General features: G+C 40.1%; 1 protein-coding gene across 4 annotated transcripts in view; it reads right to left on the reverse strand.

The window, feature by feature from the left end:
• Positions 1-20833, reverse strand: part of LOC311268606 (thyroid hormone receptor alpha) — a 108710-nt gene that overhangs the window by 85738 nt on the left and 2139 nt on the right. For all 4 annotated transcript variants that reach the window (XR_014623986.1, XM_084372332.1, XM_084372330.1 and 1 more), the window contains exon 3: positions 10973-11075. The gene's annotated coding sequence lies outside the window, so the exon portion shown is untranslated. The remainder of the gene's footprint in view (positions 1-10972; positions 11076-20833) is intronic.

Here is a 20833-nt window from a genome sequence, read left to right on the forward strand (position 1 = left end):
TCTTGCTTTGAAATGAGTCTGTTGGAAACAGAGACAGTGTTTTCAACCAAGTCACGGAGCTAAATTGCAGCTGTCATTTCAACCAGCGACTGTCTATCAAAAACAGAAATGCTACCTACAAATACGTATCTTTATCACCTCCATTATTAAACTACATCCTAATGGGTTTTCTCTTTCAGCTGTGGAGGAGGCCATCCAAAACCCAGGCTCCAGAAAACTTATTTGCAGGTTTATAGGGCCCTATCAAGCCCAAATAACGTATTTACGGCTCATGTTAGGGCTCTCTGGGAAGCCGATTTTGGAGAGGTTATTTCAGATGATGAGTGGGACAGTGTTTGGTCGAGCTCCGCAGGCTGCCTGTTTACCAACAAAGCTAGGGAGTTGCAGTTTAAGGTTGTACACAGGCTTCAAATTACTCCTGTGAAACGTAACAAATTCAATCATCTGCTTTCAAAATACTGTAATAAATGTAAAATTATCGAAGGTTCATATTTCCACTGTATTTTTGAATGCCCTCTTATTAATGACTTTTGGATCAAAGTGTGTAAAGAAATTGACATTATTTTCAAGAGGAAACTAGCCCTGGAACCTATTTCCTGTATCCTGGAAGTACAACCAGCAGCTTTGAACCTCAGCCCCCCTTCACTGAAGCTGCTCAAGGTGCTGCTGTTTAATGCACGGAGATGTATTCTTTTACAGTGGATTTCAGACTCTGCCCCCACAGTCTCACACTGGATCCGGAGTATTATGGATTTTCTCCCTCTAGAAGCTATAAGCTTCTGGCTTAATGCTAAACCATTTAAGTTTTTACAAATCTTGGACCCCTTTCTAGAACATATTGGAGACGATGGGGCCGGGGCTCTCCGGAGTGGCCTCTGTGGTCTGGCATGGACTGAGGTTTCAGGATGCATTCCTAGATCTTGATGTGCTGTTGGCGTATTGCTGTGTTTGATCCCCCTTGGTACTTTGACTGTGTAAACCTTCTGTTTTTTGGGGGTTTTTTTGTTTTTGTTTTTTTTTCTGTTCTTTTTCGTCTGTTTTTGTTTTGTTTTTTGTTTTTTTCGCATGTATGTGTGGAGAGTAAGTTCTAAAAAACAAAAAGAATAAGAGCTATATTTGTCAGGGATGTAAGTATTTGCAGGCATCTGTGTTCATGTGTTTCATGCTGTACTGACAAAGCGAGAAATAAAGAGTTAAATCCTAAAAAAAAACCAAAAAAAAAAAACCAGAAATGCTAAAGATGAGATGTCGGGTGCTGGCTACATCTACCATTATGTGCCATGTGAGAAAATAAAGCCTGTCAAGCGTAGCAGCAGTAACTAAGGGCGGCTTATTGAATGGTCATTTTCAGGAGACACAACAACTGTGATTCTACTGCACATAACCACGGTGCATGAGACGTTTCAACACTAACACGCAAAACAAGCCGTTGGGTATACAGTATTGGGGCAATGATGGCTTCAGTGGCATTACTGTTTCTGAAGAAGACGTGGGTCTAAACCTAGTCAACATCCAATGAGACAAAATAAAAACTAAGACACCTAGATAATACATTCGCAAGTTAAACCCTAATAGATACTGACCGCAAACCACAACAATTACGATAAAGATGGGCAAATGCCCTATATTACTGTACTGACATTTTACAGTCCACCTTGTGCACTCATGTGTGAAGACGTGGTTTTGTGTGTGTGTTAGAATTTGAAAGTCAGGATACTTCAAGACACAACAAAAAGAACATACAGGTTACATTTACATGTGCTATGAGGCACTGCGGTACATGAGAGAAGAATATTTGTCAAATGTACGCATGCTTTATTTACACTCACACACCCAGGACTTGTCACGGAACATGAAGAAAGATTAGAGGTTTGAATATTACCTCAGTATGGATCAGACAGAGGTTGTACTATGGAGCTTACAGATGTGAATGTGTAACTTTGTGAATGTGATCAGGGCACTCCTGGAAATGACTACACCTAAATGAATAAAGGCTAAAAAATAAATTGAGAGAGAGAACCCTGGGAGGACAGTGGACAACTTACAATACAACAACTATTTTCTAGCTAAAACTAAGAAGGGAATGTAAATATGGTTGGAAGATGCACCGACGCACTAAGTTTACTTTATAGGGATTAATAACAATTAAAATTGCATTCACAGCCCTGTAGACAAATGTAATTAGATATGCAATCCGTTACAGTGTTCAAAGGGCACAGTGAAATGCTCCTCCATCCTTTGTGCAAATGACTACTACACTAAATGTAAAGACTGGAAATTGATTGGGCTTTATAGAGCTGATACTGAGCCATAAAAATGACTTAATTGGCTCTAATCCTGAGGACCAGCTAAGGACTTTACAACCAAACACGTTACCAAAAAACAATATGCCAGCATGTCACTGCTACTTCATCTAACTGAAGAAAAAAAAAAAAAAGAAAAACAACCTCAGAGGACTCAAATTGGGTCATCACATATATGTCACAACGCCAAGGCAATGTCACAATTGACCCCAACGTGATGATGGGTTCATCCCACGGTCAGCTGTCAGCTGGAGTCTTGATTTCAAATCAATCACGCACCATCAACAAAACAGGGGGATACGTAGATAAAAGAATGAGGACAATAATGGTGGTGGTTCGGGGGGTGCTCAGATGGGAACAGGGGCTCCCTTGTCTCACCACGGTCCACTCGCATTATCTGGGCCTCAAGCTAGATTGTCCAAAACCTTCCCAGCAGCACTGGTCTGGATAAACAACAATGGATGACCAGATATTGCTCAGCGATGCTGTGAGCTGCTTCATTAATGCTTCATGCCGCTGAGCGCTGTTCTGGAAATGAGCTGGAGTGTTTGTTGTCCCGTCAAAGCATTCAGTGCCCCAATCATCCCTCGTCAGAATGGAGCAAATTATAACATGATGAGTGCGATGAGCAAGAACAAAGAATGGAATTCACACATAAACAAACGTGTGCGCAAAAAGATACTAATACACATTAAGACGTAGACATGTTGTGACGGTTTTTAAAGAGTGACTTTTGGTTTATGCTGGGGTGCCAGTCAGGTGTCTGTGTCCTGACAAAGAGTCTGTCTGTGTCACACTTATGAATAAACCTCCCACAAAGGATATGTACCTTCTTACTAATTCAAGCTAAGCACATAACCATTTTTTAAACACATGTAAGCACACTGTACCCAGCACAAAAGGCAATGAAACAAGACACCACAAAAGCTTTTTCTTCGTTCTTTTCAAAAATGTATTTAAATTGTCCACAACCAATAAACAATGTTCTTGGATGAGTTCTTATCTCAGTTCTTTACAACAAAACATCTGACCTTGTAAAAACAAAAGAGGGTAACCAGAAATACCCCAAAGTATCCAGAAAAAAAAGGAAAAAACAAAAGTAATCCAACAAAACTTGATCGGTAGTACTCACACACACCACTGGGGGGGAGCCGTTCAAACGTACTAGTCATGTCAGTCAGTCTAATAGTCAGAGGGATTCCGGAGAAGCAAGAAGCAAGACGTTCACAGCAAGGAGACGGTAACCGAGTTTCCGGCGGCCAAACGTGGCGGACAAACGGGCTTAACTACCTCTCCTTTGCTATTCTACACTACGTCGCTTCTGCGACTCGACTCGGCCACTCTAACTAGAGATATGCAGCTCTGCTTCCTCTCCTGCTGCTGCCATTCCCCTCGCTACTGGCGCCGCCATGACACTTATGACGTCTCTATTGCCTCTCCTACCGGCGACGCCATGACACTGGTGACGTATCCTTTTTTTTTTCACCTGGCGGTCACGTGAACGGGGATTACTTCAGCCCGTCACAATGTCCACCCCTAACAGACACACATGTTTGTGTTTACCTCACAGTGTGGGGACACATGATATCTCACTGCGCTTTGATTTGGTTGTCGAGGTAAATTTCAACCAGGGTTTTTTAAATGATGGGTGGCTCTGCTAAGATGGTGTGTACAAAGACAAATACTAATGTACAAACAGGAGGTTACGGACTAAGTGAGAAAAGGAATCCGGGGAATAAATTCCACCAAAATGTCAGATAGAAATGTCTCACTTTCACACACACTAAAGATCACTTCTGTGATCTAATTTTAATTAAAGGTGTTGCTTGTCATGTCAGTTTCTCCCCAAATTGTTGTGTAGGAGACATTTTTCTGCTTGACATTTAGCTGATACTTACACAGAAATGAGACAATGCTCAAAACAAGGTCATTTTTCAGTCTTGTTTGCTATCAGCTAGGGCTCTACCCATATATTTTTTTCAGAGCCGATATCAATATCAATTATTAGTTATCAAGGAGACCAATAATTGGAAACGATATACATTTGCAGTAAAAAAAAAAAAAAATCGTAGCGTCAAAGCTGAGAATAACCAGTGATGGAATGTAACTAACTACGAGTAACTCGTATTTCCATTTTCTCCTACTCAATACTTCCACTCCACCGCATTTATTCAGTCACTTGTTACTTTGCAGATCCTGATTTTTAAGTGTTGATCGGCCATTACTTGTGACGTGTAACCAATCATAGTGCTGTGGGACAGAAAAAGGATGCTGCATCAGACACAAAAAAACACTGATACCAATAATCGGAAAAAATGTTGAATATCTGCCGTGATAATTGGCCAAGGCTGATAATCCCTACTAATTACTTTAATTTCATTGTATTTTTTAAAGGACACATGAGCATGTTGTGCGTTTCCAAAGCCCAACAAATATGTCACAGGTATCAGCGTATATGTCTGACAATGAGCAATAAAAACACTTTTGTTGTTTCTCAGGGAATCTCTTGGTTGCAGGTTAAGTCTCTCTTCCTGTTCCTATTTTGAGATATCTCCTGTATTTTACTGTTTCACCATGTTCAGTTTTGGCAGTTTGATCTTGTTACCGCTGGTGAAAACACAACACGTCCTGATTTTGCTGCTTCATAATAAAAGCTTTTAAATGACAAAATAACGTAGCACTTTTATTGTAAAGAATTTATACTAAATGAACCATGTGTGTCATTGACTTGGCGGCACTTTGTTAGCGGCTACTCTTTGATAAATCTGCGGGGAGAAGGAGTACTTACAGCCGCTCCTTCGCCCACTACTCAAGCACGTCATCAGTTAAAGACACGCTTTCAAGCAGGTCACCCTGTTGTAGTGGAAATGCAAATCCCTTCCACGCCCAGTCAAATTGAGTTGAGTCATGTTAGTAAATGTATATGGAAAGATGCTATGGCAGGTCGCAATAAGATGACAATAAAATGAGCTCTACTTATACCTCAAACAAACAAAATTTGGAAAATGTTTTGTTTCTTGCATTATTTCAAGGAATTATGTATATATAAATTGTGTATACCATTCCTTAAGTCTGTATCCACTGAATTTTGTTAATGGAAACACTAACTTTTCTGACCTGTCAACAATTCTTCAGCCCAAAGCCTACCAACACTATACCCATTAGTAGTAATATATGTTAGTGAGTGAGGTCTGGTAGTGATGAAACATCTTACTGGAATTTCAAGTGCACAGAACAAAGTGCTTCAAACTCCTGGTATGAAAACTTTGGACAACTCTGATCTGAAGTGTGCTGGGAAATTGCTGCAGCGATGTTTCTCTGTGTTAACACGGGATATGCTACACAGCTGGGGATGAACATGAATCATACAGCTTGTCGGAAACACTGCATTGCAAATGAAGATGTCACCCCCGGGCCCATAAGCTTTCATCTGTGGCTCTGATCTGGCATGTGAACAGGACTGAAAATAAATCGAACTCCTTGTACAAATTCTCCCACTGCATCTCTTTTTATGATCGCTAAGAAAATAACAGGGATTATTTTGTTGAATATGGGAGCTCATGTGACTGACTCACCCAAAATCCTTCCGGCAGAAAAAAAAAAAAAAAGTGGAAACTCTTTCTACTCAGATTTGACTCAGAATGCTGATGTTCTTTTTGGAGTTCCCTGTGAATAGCTTTATGGGGATAAACTTCCAAGATCTCAGTTTCTGCTCATCAAAAAGCAGAAAAATTCAGTTCTGCCGATGTTATTTCAGTGAACAAATTGTTTTCTATTGATGCAGGCCCATGAAGCGTGTTCTTGTCGTACTATGGTGCACTTTGGATGAAAGTGCTGAAAAAATGGCATGTGTGAGGTCATTCACTTCCTACTTCTGGGTCTGGAGAGATAAGGTCTGCTGATTGCTATCACAGCCTAAACGCCTGTTAGGACTGCATGCATGTGGACTTTTGAGCTCACAGAAACATGGTGTTTCTCAGAGGTGGGACACACTAGCCCACTATTTTGGTGATTGCACTTCAGAGCTCATGATCGCGTTTGTGGATTTTGGGACGGACTAGCAGTTTGCACCAACAGCCTGATGCTCTCTAACAGTACTGTAGATGCATCCAATGTGCAACAACAATTTGGTTTCTTTCAGACTTAATGATATGCATCTAAAGAAAGCACAGTAGGGCAAAGCCGGAGGTTAGGGGGCAGTCAGACTAGGGCCTGAGTTGAACAGGAAGTGTCTCCATTAGCGGCCCATTAGAGGCAGTTGCTGGTAATTATGTGTGGGTTTACGGTAGCACGGATGATGACCAAGAATATGCCTTCAATTCCATCATCGCACTCACCTTGCTGCACACTTTGGAGTGACTAGCAAGCTTTCTGACGTACAGTGTGACAAACCTACAGTAACTGTGGAAAAGGTCAACAAAATGTCTGGACATGGACAAATCGTTTGACATCCAGGTAATTAGCGCGGCCATTGGAGAGTAAGTGCTTATTTCGAACAGCTGTAAAATAAATCACATAAGCCTTTAATGGTTTTTCAGAGTCAGACGGCTGCTCTCGCTCAGAGTGAGCTATAGCCTGCCTCCACATATCTGAAAAACTAAAGAAAAGAGGCTCATGATGACACATCTCAGCTTTTATGTAGGTTAATGCATTTTTTTTTTTTTGCCTCTGGGTCTGGCGCGTACTCATGTTCGTGTAGGGCTTGCAACCAAAATTATTTATGCAACATTTAAAGGACTCTATAATTTAAGCTGAGGGGAGAGTTTGCATTACAGTACATGTTTAGTGGCTCTGAAATGGTTGAACACCCACCGGCTTATATAGGCATTTATCTGAGTCATCCAACTGAGTGCATGGAGACGACTTCTTTTTCTTATCACAAAGTTCTGAAACCCAGAAACCAACACAACCCTGGAATAACTGAGATATGCGATACACTTAATTTCCAACAACTGAGCTGTAGTGAAGTGAATATTTTCTGAAAAATGCATTTACAAAGTGGAACTTGTAATTTCACGGTGTATCAAGAACTGTGCTTAATCTGCATTTGTTTAATTCATTTAATATTTCTACATAATTATTCAAAAAGGATTGACTACCATCCATTTAGTCCTCAAGTTTATGAACATCCTCTTCTCATTTTTTTGCTACACCGACAACTCTTACATTCTTATGAATTTAGCTGTCTATTTAAGTTTAAGCTCTTAAAGTAGGGATTGGTGTAGAGCTGCAATGGTAAGAATATTAATCAAGAAAATTTATCAGCAACTATTTTGATAATGAAGGATTCATTTCAGTAGTTTTTAAGCCGAGATGCTATCTAACTGCTAACCAACTTCTCAAATGCAAGGTTCTGATGCTAATCTATAGGACTGGTCAGACAACACATGACATTTAAATCTTTAAGAAGGTCTCCAAATTGGATCTCACGAATTGCTGAAGATCTCCTGACTTCACCCTATTTGTTTAACCTATTTAGTTTATATAAATGGTTGTTTTCATTCTTATTTTATCATGTAAGTAGACCAGGGGTGAGGAATCATCACTTGGTACCCAAAGAAAACTCAGTGAAAAGTAAGTGTCTCATTGTTCTCTTGCTTCTACTATCAGGAAATGTTCATCCTAACCCTTAATGTTAAATGGTTTAATGAACATTTGTGGCAGTCTGGCTGTCTGGTTAACATGCTTTCGACAAGTTGGTGTCTGTACTCCAACTTTAAGACCTGAAGACCAAAAGAGAAGTGAGTGCAGAAATGATCTCATTGACTGATACATCATATGAATTTCAGGAGAACCTTCAAGTTAAACCTTCATGCATATCATGTTAATAATTCAAGCATCACAGCTCTGAATCAGCTCCTCTCGTATTAAAAGCAAGGATTTCGTGTAGGATGAGGTAAAGTTATTTCAATGTGTCAGATTCATTTAATCAGCATTGCATATCTCCTGCTGCTCATCTCATTTTCAGGTCGTAGCTGCAGGTTGTGAATATTAACCAGGGCGACGGTAGAAAACTGCGCTATATCTGTCATCTCAGCTAAGAAAAGCTGATTAAAGAGCTGCGAGTTTTAGTTTTTTATAACTTCAGTTCCCCGAGAGCACAAAATAATTAGATTCAATATGGGCTTCAAATCTAATAACTTGATACTAGGATTCACATTTGATAAAATATTTAAAAATGATTGGGATTGAATCCCAACCAGACCACATTTATTTCAACCTGCAGCATCACTCTCAAACCCTTTTTACAGCTCACGATTTCTCTGCTCAAGATTTCTGTATTCAGAACCATAACATCACGTCCCTTTTCAGTGCTGAAAGCAGAACACTTTGGTGAACTGAAGGCTAAGATGACTGTACTTTAACCCCACCAATATCAGCCAGTCATTACAGTTTCTCTTTGCTCTGTCAATCCCACCGCTACTTCAAAAGGGCAGTCAGTGCGGTCACTGCCTCTTGGTCTGCACGGCTACAATGCATCAATTCCTACACAGAACATGAAAACTAACACTTGCACAGTTATGGCAACACTAAATCTGATTTTTATATTCCAAACATATCTGGCATGCCATGTGCTGCAGCTTCATCCTGCCTGAGGTTGGTCACACTGATTCAGATTCTGTGTCGCTTGTGAGGAAATCAGGACAGTGTGAATGCAGCCATTAAGGAGGTACTGAGCATGTGTCATGAATTTTGTATCATGAGGACTAACGAGTGTGAAAATAATTAAAGGTGTTTGAGACAAGGTTATTTCAAATCACATTACATCTACCGTCCTGTCACGTCGCATCGCATCAGAGGGTCAGAGTGTCTATCTATGACTCCCGCCGCTCTGCTAATCTCTCTGCTCTGCTTTCCCCACATTCACTCAGAGGGGGTAATAAGGCCATACAACCATTATCCACTCCCAGCAGGGGACGTACCACTTTACAGTCAACACACACACACACTTCTCGTACAGAACTGCTAATTTAAAGCGAACGGGTAATGTCAAAAATCCTTCGCTGCTCATGTGATGATGAGGTCTTACACAATATGTGTTTGTATGTGTTGTCATTATTTACATTCACTAAATTTTTAGTGACATTTACTATACGAAACTGTTATCTTACATTTTCTATTACCTCGCCTGTAATAATTTAGTTTTAAAATATTCTGCCTCATATCAGCCTCATCTAATCAACAGGGAGAGAGGAGCACACAAGAAGAAGTGATGCAGCAGATAATGTGTAAAGGCTTTTAGCTAAAGCTAATCTAAAACCATTCATCAATAATAATAAGTTGTGTTTTTGCATCTCGAAAAAGGGTATCAACCAATCATGTTGTTTGCAATAGATGCCACATCACCTGTTGATTGTTTATGTTTGTCATCATTCTGCATTATATGACAATGTGACAAAGCTGACTTGGGATCAGTTACCTTTATTGCTCACCGCACAGACAGGCTGCTTTATATGTATTTTTACAAACATGCCGATGTTAAGCAGGTACTGTATAATGTCCACCATCATCATCAATACACTTTGGTTATTGGCGTGCTAACATTTGCACTCAACGCAAAGCACAGCTAAGGCTGATGGGAGTGTCATTAGTTTAGTCAACCTCATGGTAGCACTAGAGATAAAGTTCCCCCTGGGAACAATTAGCACCACATTTAGTTCCATTCCATCTAATTGGCATTGAGACATTTAAATCTGAACCAAAGTGGGAGGCAGACAGAGAAACACTGGCAAAACTGAGAATTGAAAATGCTGGCATTAAAAATCACAACCATAAAAGGAGGATTATCATTTAATAGTTGTCATCATACTGCCAAAACATGTTTGCCTGAGCCAGTTATTTACGCTGTAACATGTAATATTGTTTTGGAAACACACCGCATTTCTCAAAACACTGAAAAGGTTAATAAGCTCAAGTCAAAGCATGTTTCATTATCTAATTAAAAAAGATCGATTTAAGAGCCGAGAGCTTAAAGCCTTCTCCTGTCTGCTGACTAAGAACACCTTCTTCCTCTTTTCCTACCATGTTGCTGCTTGCTGAGCCATGCAGGCGTGACACAATTAACCTGACTACTAAAAATGCTGATTTCACTTACAGATACTGCCTGAAATAACCAACCTGAGGGCAGACTGTGTCGCAGATGTGCAGCGGGTACATAAAATTAGCTTCATCATATAACGCTGGTGATAATTATTTGCCTGTGCACTGACGTGTGTGCATGACTGAATGTCATCTACTTTTTCTTTTTCTTTCACCTTTCTTTAACCAGCTTTTTCTTATCATAAGTAACCATGATGTCACACCTGAGCTGTCAGATGTAGCCTTCAATTAATGAGATGCTACTGATGTTGTACCCTGTAGGCTTACAGCAGCATGGTTTTAGTACCAACACCTGCATGGAAATCATTTTAATAAGTAGTTCCACCCTGCTAAAATTGTATGTGAAAGCACTGTATTGCTATAATTTGTGCCATATAAACGTTGATTCCCTTATAATTAAAAAAGCCATCTGTGCAGTGTAGCAGGTGACTTACACAAGTGGACGTTAGCTGCTTCTGGTGAAATTATTTATTGCAGATATTTAAGACGACAGTGTTTGGTAAAGAGGTCAGCCTGCTTCAAAGTTCACTGCAATCAGCTACGAAGATGAAGTGATGAAGAATACCAACCTGGTGCTGTGAAGACGGAGGTCAGTATCCCTCACTGAGACAAACACCAGATGGAACGTCTTCATTGAAATAGATGAACGGCTCCTATGCCAGACGAGAAGTTCTGAAACAATATGAAAAATAACTTAAGACTTATTTTCTAGCAAACTTGACATTCTGAATGTAAACAGATTTTACTCAAGTTTATTTTGAAATATATTTTTTCTGATAATATGCTGCATTTTTTCACTAGTATATTATATTTAGGCCTGGGCGATATGGCCTTGTATAATAATATTGGGATATTTTTAAGCAATATCGCGACAAAATCAGTGTTACATCATATCATCATCGCTTAAAGCTTATCACTTTCAGTACTGGAAATCATTCAGTAGGCGACTGTGAAGCTGTTGAACCAGTCAATCTGTTAAGCTCACATTAGCTTAAGCAGCGTTGCTACAGAGTTCTCTGCTTGGTACAAGCTTATTGTGTTTAATACTACATTTGTGTTGACCACAAATGAAAGCCTGTGGTGTAATTAATCAAAAAAAATGGCGACTTAAATCTTAACTGCAGTACTGGCCAGAAAAGAAAAAAGTCAAATAGCCTTACATGTTTGCTTTCTTAGAAAAACTAAATTTGGGCGTTGAAGTTGTAGTTTGGAAGTTAATAAAGAATTAAAACGCAAAGTCAAAATGTTCCCTTAGCAGTCAGCACCATTACATAGGCTACCACCAAGTCCATTTTTATGTGGACTACACACAGCCTGGAAAGCTCTGTATTGATCGTACCTCATTATCACTTTAAATTCACCAGGCAACGCCAGCTCCTTCAGCTTTATATCACTTGGAACTAAATTAAGTGAAGCTGGGCATATGTAGAACAGCACCGCGTGTGTGCGTCTTTGTTATGCACGTTAATCTGATTTAGTTTAAATGAAAAGAAAAAAAAAAAAAATCGACCTATGATCTGAACCTCCTTATAAGAGGGTCAACTCGTGCCTTAAGTTATGTATATCACATGGCTCTGATATCAGGAGGAATTTCCCAACTTGTCTCGTAACAGCTGCCTTAAGACCTTTTCCTCGGTCGTTTACTTGAGTATTAGCTGGCAGCTCTGACACGGTGAGCTTAATGAAAACTGAGAACGCATTTAATCTACTAACTAGTGAAATGTTAGCTGTTAATGAAGTGGTGTATGTGACAAGCCACATGAAGCCCCTGGCCCGAGGTAAATCCTGCACCAGGGCTAAAAAACAACATCTGAATTACTAAACAAACATCACAGTGAACTGAAGCTGACCTCCACCATCAGACTATGTGTCGTTTCCACTCTATTTACCTGCTATGGACAGCATAGCCCGACTACTGATACTTGCGCATATGTGGAACCGTCTTAGGCTGCAATTTCCCATCTCACACTTCATCAAGTAGAAAACATACAACTGCAAACAGTCAAAAATGCTGGAATGCTACAAAACGCCTCTGACTGTAAAATAAATGAGGCACTGCAGGCCAGAATGGATGGACAGATGGCTCACTAGATAAGACAGTATTGTAGTTTAGTGCTGAAATGACTGGATGATTAATGTAGTTAATTAAGTAATCAGATAATCGACAGGAAATTAATCTTTTTTTAGGCAAAGACCCCAAAGATTCACTGCTTTCTTTCACTCAAACATGATCTGCTGGCTTTTATTTTATTTTATATCATTTAAAATAAAATGTCTTTATGATTTGAATTGCTAATCTAATAAAACGATGAGAAACAGAATAGCTGAAAATATAAAATATTAGTTACATCCCTGTAATCAGCAACAATTGTTCAGTCCAGCAATGACTTAAAGGATAATTCCTTTTATTTTAAGCTTTAGACCTTATTCTAACATCTTGTGCAGAACACAAACACTACGGATGTCAGTTTCGGTTGATTTTGCTTCTGATAGCCCGACACTCATTAAGCAGGAACTACATGGGTAATTATCGAGAGAGAAAAAAACCCAAGATGACATTAAATACAAGAGGCGCCTTCCTTTTAATCACATCGGCTCTCTGACATGACAGACAAAGAGACTCTGAAAGAGGAGCGCACTAGTCTCGCATGACTGGACTTATTTTCACACTTAGTTTTGTCGTGTGAGTGCTGGAGATGGGAGCGAGCACGCAGGACTGCATTAACATTAGTGTGTCTGCTCTGGCTAGCTTCAGCTCATCCTTCCTCTTCTCAAAGTGTTTTCCATGTGTTTGTTCACAGCATCTCTCAGTGTTATACTGTACTGGGGCTGGTATGAGGTACCTCTCTAGATCTGGGAATCCCCTGCCCTCTACCACACTGATTAGCAGCATGGTAATCCTCTGACCAGCGCATCACACTGTTTGTTGTTAATGTGGTAGAGCATAGTGGTAGTAGTACTACTACACTGAAGAGTTGAGACTTTTGACTTTTGATTTTGTTGCCTTCCCGGAGGAAATGTTCCCAAACTAAGCTTCTTTTAGCGTGCTTCACTTATTTTTTTACCTCCAACTGTTGTAGCGAAGTCGTTAGTTGTGTCTGTGTGCAGTTAACCTATAGACTGACATGCATAACAGTTCAGAAATATCACGATTAACCGAATAACAGTTAACATGGCCTAACTGCTTTGGCATTAGTACAGTTATTAGCTAGATCACTATTTTCATGTCAGCCCCTGGACTTATTGCTCATATTATAAACACAGCGGAGAAAACCGCGCTGGAAGAGCCTCAAGTATCCTTCAGATTTTTAGTTAAGTAGTACTTTGTTACACTTGCAGTGACACTGGACAAAGGGGGGAATGGCCAAAAATGTGCATTGACCTGTTGAACTAAAGCTGGTTGACAATATGTCTCTGAAAAAGCAGTCAAACGTGCTAATTCACCCGTCTCAGGTCTTAAACACCTCCATAATGGTCCCTCCATGTTCTGTTCAACCTGCTGTATTTCTGTTGTTTTTCCTGCTTTACTGAAAACATACATAAACCTGAAAATGTAATGCTCAGAGATGACGTGATAAGAAAAAAGAAACTATAACAGCACAGCTAATATTCAACTGATAAAATCCATGAGACACAGCTCAGTGTAGTTCCTCTCTGGTGGGTGCTTACAGGAGCAGGAGGGGGCAACACCAAGTTCTTCATGGTGGATCCACGTCCAGAACATGACCTTTACTGTGCAGCGCCTCCTTTATTATAGTCTCCTTCCATCTTGATCTTGATTTCCTGCACAGTGTCTCTCTCCTCCCTCCCATCTTCCCCATCTCTCTCAGATGTTGAGAACAGCAGGATGCCAGGACAATACTCTTTCAAAAGTCGTGACAAGAGCTTTGCTGTACAAGATTGCTGTAAGCCCCCCGAGGGGAGGAGTGAAGGCCCTGACCTCCAGCAGAAGTTTATTCTGAGCAGGGAGTCCGTTCTTTTAATGTAATCCCTGGACCACTTCCTGTTATGGCCACTCCTAACACCGGCCTCTGTTCCTTCCTCCATAGGGCAGAGAGTGTGTGTGCGTTGCCTGCAACATGGATTTGTGTCTTCTCTTTGAGAACATTCGTGAATTGGGAGTGTGTGAGAGTCCTCCCTGGAGGGCCGGGAGCTTGTTATAAAGTCTTTCTCTTATCCAAGTAAAGCAGGATTTTTTTTTTGGTCTTTGCTCTTATCCCCCAAAACAATACAAGCCCCCTGAGAGATGCTCCTGAAAGAGAGAGAACGACTGCACCGTAAGAGAGCCAGAGATGCAGGGAGGGGAAACTGAGAGATGTCATCTTGCCACTTGTCACTAACCCTCATGCACTCACCTTTTCTGTACCATTCAAATTTGATAGTTCATTCTCTCCTCATTTAGTTTGTTGACCATCTCATCTTTTGTTTCACACATTATACTCAATGTGAATGTCACTTTTTTGGCAGTACATTATGGACACCTACGGAGACAGACCCGTTGCCCCAAAGGATTACATTGCAGCCATTGGAGCCCATATTGTGGCTGCATCGTGGCTGCCAGCTGAGGTTATCTCCTGGACCGATCATTTACACACCAAACATGTGAAGTACATATGAATACCAGAATTTCTCTTTAACTTCCATACAGTTGGCACTTTGTCACAGTTGCTAGGTAAGTGAGTTATAGTTCTCTTAGATACAGGAAGTGGCCAATCAAACTGTTTAGTTAGGGTTAGGGTTAGGTGATAGATTGATTGTCCTGTTGTGCTTTATTTCTAGTCTGGGGGATAGTTTTTGTCTTTGTGTTATCAACCATGATGTTGCCTTTTTTATTCAGTTTGTTAGTTTGGTCTGCTAAGCTCTATTCAGCTCTTGTTATGCTGTCCTGACTTTAGTTCTGGTTAGTTGACCTGTTTTAGAACTTAGTTGCAGATTTTCTTACACTAAGTGTTTCGTTCATTTCTTCGGTGAGTGCTTGCCAGCTCAGTCCCTCATAATCAGTGAGATTTAATCAATTCAATCAGAATCTGATCAGTAGCGTCTTGAGTGGCACATGTGACAAGTGGATGAAGAACTATATGATTGACGTAATCCCCCCCAAGAGGGCCAATCACTGTAAATTAAAAGCATGGAAACACATCGATGAGATGCATCATTTCCTCGAGGTGTGAGCCAATTTCATCAGGAGTGTTTGAGATATCAAGTGTGACACATGGACAAACAATTATAAAGTTCAGAATCCCTCAGGCTCATCAGTGTTGATGCTGAAAACCCTGTGGAGCAGTGGTTGGACGCATTACTTCCCCCCGATTTTGGTAAAATACTATTTGTGATGTCTGTCACAGATGTTGCAAACCCAACAGCATGGAACTGATCTTGTTTAGTTCTTAACACATCCTTGCCAATAAAGATTGTTCATTGCCACCATAAGGTAACTAAAATTATTTTCTTTAAAACTATAATATAAATCTCTCTCTAAAACTTTTTGTGAGGTAAAATTGCTCTTTGAATATATAGGATCCATCATTATTAATTATTTGTCATCATTTCAGCATGGCGGGTAGAGTGACAGTCAATCAAGGGAACTTCAGATCCAGTACCATTTCTTGCATCATAACAATACTTTACAGCAGGTGTTTGCTTTTGGATTGTGCCACACCAGTACGTTTGATATATGGCCCACCAAGGGAGAAAGTCAAGGCACCACTGGATTAGACTGAGTAAACAGGATAATGAATCCGACATTTGATGACAGTTTTTGCTGCTAAACATTTCTTAAATCTGTGTACAGAGCCTTCTGTACAGGGGTATCAAAACAATCAGTATCAATTTTCTTCATCAACAATGGATGAATCAACTGTATATCATGTGAAGCAAAGCTCATAGCGATGAACCCAGAGAGTTATCGCCCAGCTCTGCAGTTCCCCTGAGCCCTACTCAACGTCTAGGTCTAAGTTTGGCCAGCTAGTGAACGGTGAACATAGTGGAGTGTTTAGCAGCTAAGGTGTACAAAACAAAAAACAACATGGACAAAAACAAACATCCAAACAGATGTTAATGCAACTTTTTGCTAATGCGTTGGCTATAACAACTTCAGCTATTGGTGTTGCCTCCAAGTAGCCCAAAAATATCAATCATCAATTTAATTACAAAGGCAGACGGTTGCTTTTAGCAGGGTTTATGTTGTCTGGGACAAATTCCAGTCTTCTCTGCTTTGTTCCAGACTTTAATATCTTTAGATCCTTGGCCTGTTTTCAACATAATAACCTCTGTTTAAATCCCCTTTTATATCATCCTGCCTTTATCCCACATTACAAATGGACACAGTGGATACCACGGTGAATACCATTTTGCCTCCTCATCTGTATCTGCCCCTTGACATATAGCTTGGTATTGTGTGCATTTTTTCAATACTCTTACAATATAGATATATGATTCAACTTTTTTCAACATTCCTTGAGAAATATGGGAGATGCATTTCAAAGTTTGCCTTTAAATGATGATGGAATTGATGTGAACATTTTAAAGCATTTACAATTTGCTGTCTTTGGTTAACTAGCTGCGGCTGTGAAGGTCTGCAGGACGTTAACAATAATGGTGCAAATCAGTGAGGAAAGACCAGACAGACTCTAGAGAAAAAAAAGAAAAAATTTCCGACTAATATATCCACCCAACTCTGGCGCCCCCTCATGAGTTCAATATGGCCCTGAAACACATGCATCTGCAATAGGACACTGCCATAAAAAAAAAACTACCACAAACTCTTTTCATGCCTGCTTTCAATTATTAATGTTTCCTGCTCAGACACAACTCATGCTTTGAGCACATATTCCTTTAGGTAACACAACATTAAAACTTAAACTCAATTAAAGCCCAATGTCATGGTCTTAAAACAATACGTCATGAGACTTCTGGTGATTCTCAAGGCTGAGTTACGACCTTCTTTATCAGTAATTTCCTGTAAGATGGAGGGAGAATTGTCCTTGGCTGATATTTAATTGTCTGTGTGGGAGATGCATGCCTAGATCTGGTGTTTAAAATGAATTGAATAGAGGCTGCCTTACATTAAGATGTTCCTGCCTTGACAGAAAAGAACAGAACATTCCCGACAGACTCGCATCAAGGAGTTGCCACGAGGCTCTTCTATGTCTCTGTGTCTATGTGCATATATGTGTGTGTGTGTGTGTGTGTGTGTGTGTGTGTGTGTGTGAGTGTGAATGAGTACACTTAAGAGCAGTACAGCCTGTTTTAAATTGTACTCTGTCAGGCGGTACAGTATGTACATTCACCAGTTGGTAACTTCAATCAGTAGTCTCTAAGTTTAAGCTCTGCGCTGTCTATCTCTTACCCCTTTCTTTTCTGATCCTCTCTTTTCTCATCGACCTGGTCACCTATCGACGTGCGTCTGGTTCAACTGGAGGTTACTTTTCAGATTAATCGTTGGTTGGTATATAAAGTGTAAAAAACCCCAAAGATATTCAGTTTAGATTGATATAAAACAGAGACAGTCATCAAGTCGTCACATTTGACCGGCTAACACCATCAACATTTCACCAGCTTTAGTTGATTAATGACTCAAAGGAGGAATATTAATAAATGCTGCCTTTTAATCTTCTTTGATCCATTGATCAATTAATCAACTCATTAGGTTCAGTAAAACCATGTTATCATTCCAAAGAGCTTTGATTGCAAAGTAAGACAAGACAAAGTACAGAAGTGACACAGTAGCAAAACACTGATAAGTACTTTAGATTGCTATATAATTATATTTTGATTAGTTTAGAAAGTTAGAGCTCTAAATTGGACAAGCCAATGTACTTATGAGCAGATATTAGCTTATTGCATATGAACAGTTATAACATTATCATAGTACTGCTGACCTGAATGCTGGAACCGTCTACCATTTTAGTTTTTGTATTTTTCCCTCCACCAAGGAGGTTATGTTTTCGCCTGTGCCTGCGTGTTAGTGGTTGGTTATTCAGAAAGATTACACACAACTACTGGACAGATTTCCATAAAAATTAGAATAGCGCAGAATAGACCTCATTAACTTCTGGTGTGATCCAGGATCACTGTCTTTAACTTTATGAGATAACCATTTGATATTGGTTAATATCTCAGGGAATATTCTATGGATCGTAATAAAAAAAAAAAATCAGCATTAGCAATTAGTATTTAAGTGGCTGGTATCTATGACTGAGTACAATTTGATGCCAATCCAGATGAAAAGCCGGATGTAGTTGATATATATATATATATATATATATATATATACTTGATTGAATTAAAGGGGACTGTTGGGCCTTGGCAGAGGTGTGCACTCTACTGAGATCCATACTAGTTGTAAACACTTCCCTTGAATATACTTAATTAGGGGTGTGAATCTTTGGCAATCTCACAATTCAATTTATTTCCAATTCTTTTCAAAGGAGGCACTATATTGAGTCTTTTGCCCAGTAAACTATTCACTGGTGTCCTTAATCTGCTGACATACCATATGAAACTAGATAAGACAATAATAAAATAAAAGATCTGCCTCTTTATTTCAAAAAGTTAGCAGAATTAATGATTTAATTCATTTGAAAGCATACATGGCTGTATGTAGATTACAAAATAAGAGGCTGTGCCCTGCTGTGTTATTAATGTTAGAAGTCCAGCAGTGAGAGCAGCCTCTCTGCTGGGCTTTATCTGATGTCATTACTGCACATTTTGTACTTATATAAATATATACGTAAGTAATGAGCCCAAGTTTGAGGAAAGTTAAAAACAAGTTAGAGCCTAACTAACTTCTGCTGAACAGCGCTCTATGTGGCCACTAGTGGTAAATACAGGATGCTGGCACATGGAATCTCCCCACATTCCCCAAGATTGTCTTGAGTCATTTGCATAAAGGCCCTTCACACCAGCACAGGTGTTTACAGCACTTCCGTCTGATTGGAGCTCTGCTCAGGCAGAATTACAGTACGCTGGAAATGACGTACATTTACTTGACACCGTCTAACAATGACAGTGAGGTGTAATATATCACACCCTGACATGTGCAACATAGCTAAAGAAGGGTGAGGGATCAAGCACAGTGTGTACATGCTCACATAGTGCTGAGAGGACGTCTAATTAGCCAAACTAAGTCAAAACATCTGTGTGGGTGTTTACTGGGTCGCAAGAACTTACGTGACATCATGAGTGGAACGTGACCAAAGACCAAGTGTGAAGGAATGTACTCTGCTACCGAGCTTGTTTAAACAAATGAAACATATTTCAGTGCACATAAAGGAAGGCTGCACTTGAGAAGATGGTATTAGAAAGTGCCACCAGCTGATAAGAAGGCTGAGACACTGAGCTAAATGGTCCGATCAACTCGAGTACGACATGAGCTACGCTGAAGTGAAATGTGATTAAGAGTAGGCTTAGAAATAACCTCTTCCATCGCACTGACAGTGTCTCTGCTACAGTCAGGATTTATATGATTCTTCATCCCCATCTCACATATTTTATACTCATAACAACATAACAACACCTGAAAATAAAAAAGGCAGTGCATACGACTCTGCACAGCACCGACTATCACCGACATGTGTGAAACTGGATCTTATTTTATGGAAATAATGTTAGTCGGCTTGCCAAGTTATATGTCTTAGGCAAGTAATATTAATTTTAAGCTTTAAGCTATATGCTTGTGGCCAAACACACGGTGGTTCAATCCATCAGCATCCTCAGAGAAACTCGCAGCAGCTACAGGCGTGGTTCAGGTTGTGACAACCACTGAGACATGCGACTGTTGGTGCGAAAACAACAAAGATGGCACCTCAGGAGGTTGGCATAGCTGCTGCCATAGTATCGGTTATATCGGAACTGGAGTGTATATTTCATTAAAAAAAGGCATTTTCCTGTTGTCACAAGTCTTTGGTAATCACATCTGACGGATCATATTGTTTTATTCCCTAATATCAGCATCAGCAGTGGCCTCAAAAGTTGAGGGGCTCTACTCTGTAATGAAAACAATTACCTGTTGTGGTCCTTCATTGGTTTGACAACATAAAACAGCTACATGCTATTTGTTAGCATCTAACGAGAGCCACAATCTTTAGTGAAACAAACACACGATACAAGGTAGTAAACAGCTTAGTAAGTGGGTTACATGTAGACAACACTGTCGAACTAATCTATAGCATTAAACACACTGCATGGATCACTGAGAGCTCCTCCTCCCTGTGTCTACACCTCTGTGATGTAAGCAGGCCGTGGGACCTCGGGGACTTGGGCAGCGCCTGTTATGTAACTGGTTTTCCCTCAGACAAGAGGCAGGCAGGGGAGAGAGAGACTGGTTTTCCTTCCTGTCTCTCTCCCTCCCCCTTCCTCGCCCCAAACACCCTCTCCTCCCCTCCCCTCCCCTTCCCTCGCTATACATTAAGCCTCAACCTCAGAAAACC

Source organism: Pagrus pagrus (genome assembly GCF_965226575.1).
Source record: "Pagrus pagrus genome assembly, chromosome: 13".
NCBI lineage: Eukaryota > Metazoa > Chordata > Actinopteri > Spariformes > Sparidae > Pagrus > Pagrus pagrus.